The following is a 5,448-nucleotide window of genomic DNA, read 5'->3' on the forward strand; positions in this document are numbered from 1 at the left end:
TAGAATAGTAAGTTAGTAAAACAAAGCAGAGGTTGCCATGACAATGACCCCACAGAAAACCAATAGAATTGAACCTTAACAGATAATCTAGAGTAACTATCAGCCAACTTCATGAAGCCACTGAGAAACACTAAGGTCAAAGTATTTAGAAATATTAGCAGATTAAGTATTTTTTCACAATTTAATTAGATATATGTTCCAGATTTTGTTCCTTTCATTTTATTTGCATATGTTTCCAACTATGCTCAACACCTAGCAAGTGTGTAAAAATAGGCTTTCTTTGTAATTTTCAAATGTCCTTTATCTTGTCTCTCAAATAATGTTTTTAAAGTAGAAAAATAATGTTCATTTGGGTAAATAATCTGAATAATCTATGTAATAAATGATAAAATAATAAAGCAAAAACAGTTATTTTTAGATACTAACAGAAAAAAGTTAAATGATTGAAATAGCAGTTGTTATACTAATTTTTTTAGGTAGATAGATACACTCTTAAGCATTCAAATAGATTTTGACAGTCTTGAGACTAGTTGAATAGTGGAAATAAATTAGCAATCATTACTGTGTCTGAGAAGAAAATGAACCAAAGGGAACAATTCCTACATTTCAGAGTTATATTTAGAATTAAAACATTGTTATGACTAATTTTGATAGATAAATATATTAATAAGAAATAGTTCTGTTTTATTCTTGTTTGATATGTTGGATTTATCTTATTTAACAAGTAGAAGTTGAGATCTTGTCAATTTAAATGCAACTAATGTCAGGTCATCTGCCATAAATTTTAGAAATTAAGTGAAAGGCTGGAGGTATGATGTAAGATTATAACTAAATTATACTGGGTAATAAACTTCTGATTCAGAATCTATCTGTGTTATAACTATGGACATACATGGTCACATGTTCTTTGTCATAAGGCATAACATGTATTTCAAGCTAAAATTTTAATTATTTAAGGACAGAGACTCAGTTGCACTCTTTTCTTCAAATGCACTGACAGAAATGAACATATAGTATGTAATGAATATTTTAATTGGTGATTGAGGGAAATATAGATAGTGTAAAATGTATCTTTGTTTGATATGATTGTAAAAATTTTCAAAATGTCCCCTCGTTGTAGGTCAGAATTCTATTTATTTTATTTATTTTTAAAATTTTATTATATATACTTATGGTAGATGGCATGATATTTTGATTCACATATGCATATTAAACTGATTACTGCAATCAAGCTAATTATTATTTCCATCTCCTCACATAGTTATAGTTGTTGTGTTTGGTAAGAACATTTAAGTATACTCTCTTGGAAGATTAAAGTGTGCAAAGTAGCTTTATTAACTACTGTCACTTTACTGTTCAGTAGTTCTCCAGAACTTCGGTGTCCTACTTAACTAAAACTTTGTACCCTTTAACTAACATGAGATATCAGAATTTTAATAATTCAGAATAAGAATATATACAAAGGGCTAGCTGCAATGTTTGACTGTATCCTTGCAGATTGTATAATTTGGGAAGGAGGGTTGATTTTATTCATGTTTGAATCCCTGGTGGTGTGGCAGAACGCTGGCCATACAGCGAAACAAATGAATGTGCAGGCAGATGTCATTGATTTTAAACCACAGCGTAACCTGTGGTTCTTGATAAATGAAAAATGAACAACAGCAACAAAGCATGCTCTCCAGTTTGGTAAATATGTGTTGAGGTAAATAAATCTAGAAGATATATGCACACACACACACGATATGTATAGAGATAGATAGGTTTGTATATGTTGCATATATTTTATATTACATACAGGTTAATATATGAAATAAAAATTAAAATTTTTATTGATAAATCTACCCATTTAGATTATATTTTAAAAATGGATTCAAAGATTAATTATGCATGTTGGTTGCATGGATATATTGTGTAGTGGTGGGTTTTGGGTTCCTAATGTACCCATCACCCAAATAGTGAAGACTGTACTCAACAAGTAATTTTTCAGTGCTCACTCCCCTTACATCTTCCCGCTTTTAGAGTCCCTAGTGTCTGTTATTTCCCTCTGTATGTTCTTGTGTATCCATTATTTAGCTCCCACTTATGGTCTTTGATTTTCTTTTTCTGAGTTATTTCACTCAGGATAATGGTCTTCAATTCCATCCATGTTGTTGTGAAAGACTTGAATTCATTTTTATGACTGCATAGTGTTTCATGGCATATATATACACACACATATATATATGTGTGACATTTATATATAACATGTATATATAATGTGTATATATATAATGTGTGAATATATATACACATATACATATCCATATGTGTGTGTGTGTATATATATGTGTGTGTGTCACGTTCTTTAAATCCAGTCATCCATTTATGGAAAATTAGTGCTGCTATAAACATACGAGTGTATGCATCTTTTAGATATATTTATTTCTTTTCCTTTGGGTCAATACCCAGTAGTGGGTTGCTGGGTCAAATGGTAGATCTATTTTTAATTCTTTGAGAACTCTCCATGCTATTTTCCATAGAGACTGTACTAATTTACATTTCCACTAACAGTGTATAAGTGTTGCCTTTTCTCCCTGTTCTCACCGACCTCTGTTTTTTGTTTTTTTTCTTTTAATAATAGTCATTCTAACTCGTGTGAGATGATATCTCACTGTGGTTTTGATTTGCATCTCTCTAATGATTCATGATATTAAACATTTTTAAAGATGTTTGTTGGCTGCTTTTTTATGTCCTTTCTTGGAAAATATCTATTCACGTGCTTTGCCCACTGTTTAAGGGGGTTGTTTTGTTCCTTGTGGTTTGAATTCCTTACAGGTTCTGGATATTAGCCCTTTGTTGGATGCACAATTTGCAAATAATTTCTCCTATTCATAGGTTGTCAATTTACATTGTTGATTATTTATTAGGCTCTGCAGAAGCTTTTATTTTTAAGTCTCAATTATCTATTTTGGTTTTTGTTGCATTTGCTTTTGAGGTTTTAGTCATAAATTATTTGCCTGGGCCAATGTCCTGAAGAGTTTTTCCTATATTTTCTTCTAGGATCTTATAGCTTCACATTTTACAGTTAAGTCTTTAATCCAGCTTAAATTATAGCTTGAATATGATGAGATAGCTGTTTAGTTTCATTCTTCTACATATAGTACAATTTTCCCAGCACCATTTACAGAATAAAGTGTCCTTTCCTTACTATTTCTTTTTGCCCACTTTGTCAAAGATCAGTTGGTTGTAAATATGTGACTTTATTTCTGGGTTTTTCATTCTGTTTTATTGATCTATTTGTCTATTTTCATACCAATACCATAATGTTCTGGTTATTCACCTTGTATTATAATTTGAAGTCAGGTAATATGAGACTTTCTGCTATGTTCTTTTTGCTTAGAATTGCTTTGGCTATCCAGCCTCTTTTTGGTTCCATACAAATTTTAGAATTGTTTTTTCTACTTCAGTGAAAAATAATGTTGGTAATTTGATAGGAATTGCATTGAATGTGTAGAATGCCTTGGGCAGTATGGTCATTTTAATAATATTGATTCTTCTGATCGAAGATTATGGAATGTTTCTTCAATTGTTTGTGTCATCTACAATTTCCTTCATCAGTGTTTTCTACTTTTCACTTCCTCTGTTTAACATATTCCTATGTATTTTACTTTTGTAGCTATTGTAAATGAAATTGAAAGTTTTATTAATAAATCTATCCACTTGCATTATGAAATGTTTTATGAAAGGAAGATGTCACGTATATCTATGGTTCAATTAATTGATTCATCTCTCTTTTCCTCCATCTATTTAAACCTCCATCCATCTATCCATTTCCAGGAATAGTTATGACCAGAATTTTACATTAAAGTATATTTGATGAAATAAAAAATGAAATAATAAATACATTATTTTATATATACACATTATAAAACATCATTAATGTTTCAAGGCATATGTATATGTATATATCACATTTTTATATATATATCACATTCTTTAAATCAGTCATCCACTGATGAAAAGTTAGGTTGATTCTCTGACTTTGCTATTGTGAATAGTACTGCTATAAACATATGAGTGTATGTGTCTTTTTGGTCTATTTATTACTATAATAAATATATTTATAAATAAATATATACTTGTATTATATTTTTATCTATTATTTATATTTTATTTTAATATCTTTATAAATATCCATTATTTGTAAATAAATATTATTTATAAATATTTATGTGTGTATTACTATAATAATTGCATTATAAACGCATGTATATGCCATGAAACACTAATAAACACAATAAATGAATAAACCATTTAACTAAATTGATATTTTTAATATTTTTTTCATAACTCATACTAAACATTTAGCACTACAGTTTTGTTTGAAATCTAAAATATCATAATGGAAAAAATTTTCTTTGGGCAGAAGGCAAAAACTAAAAGAAATTAGTATAGAATACATTTTGTAAATGCAGGTACATGAGAGAGAGAAAGACATGTAGAGAGAGAAAGAGAGAGAGACACACAGAGTGAGAGAAAGAGGCATGGGAGGAAAGAGAAAGGGAAGGATGTAGGAAACTAGGAAGAGATGACAGAATAAAATAAGGAGAATATCTATACAAATTTGGCATTTGGTATTTGCCAGTTTTTACATAGTAGAACTCCCCTTATCTAGATATAGTCCAAGCCCCCCGGTGGATGCCTAAAGCTGTGGATAGTATCAAATCTTTTGTATGCAGTGGACTCTAGAAAAGCATGGGTTTGAACTGTGCGGGTCAGCTTATACGTGGATTTTCTTCTGCCTCTGCTAGTGCTGAGTCTATAAGATAACCACCTCCTCTTTATCTTTCTTTTCAGCCTCTCAATCTGAAGATTACAAACATGAAGGCATTTACAATGATCCATTTGCACTTAATGAATAGTGACTATATTTCCTCTCCTTTTCTTTTTCTTGTTCCTTTTTTTTTTTTTTTTTTTTTTTTTTTTTCTGAGACGTAGTCCCTCTGTCACCCAAGCCGGAGTGCTGTGGTGAAAATGGCTCACTGCAGTCTTCACCTCCTGGGCTCAGGCGATCCTCCCTCCTCCCACCTCAGTCTCCCGAGTAGTTGGGACTACAGATGCGTGCCACCACACCCTGCTAATTTTTGTATCCTTAGTAAAGATGGGGTTTCACCACGTTGGCCAGACTCGTCTCGAACTCCTGACTTTGATTAATCCACCCGCCTCCCAGAGTGTTGGGATTACAGACGTGAGCCGTCACTTCCGGACTCCCTTATGATTTTTCTGAATAACTTATTCTTTTCTGTTAATTACTTTTTTGTAAGAATACAACATATAATACAAATAACATAAAATATGTGTGAATCTACTGTTTCTGTTATTGATACTTTCGTTCAGCCGTAAGCTATTAGTGATTAAGTTTTGAGGTAGTCAAAATTACATGCAAATGTTTCACTGTGTGGGAGTTTG

The sequence above is a fragment of the Macaca thibetana genome, chromosome 6 (assembly GCF_024542745.1).
Source record: "Macaca thibetana thibetana isolate TM-01 chromosome 6, ASM2454274v1, whole genome shotgun sequence".
Taxonomy (NCBI): domain Eukaryota; kingdom Metazoa; phylum Chordata; class Mammalia; order Primates; family Cercopithecidae; genus Macaca; species Macaca thibetana.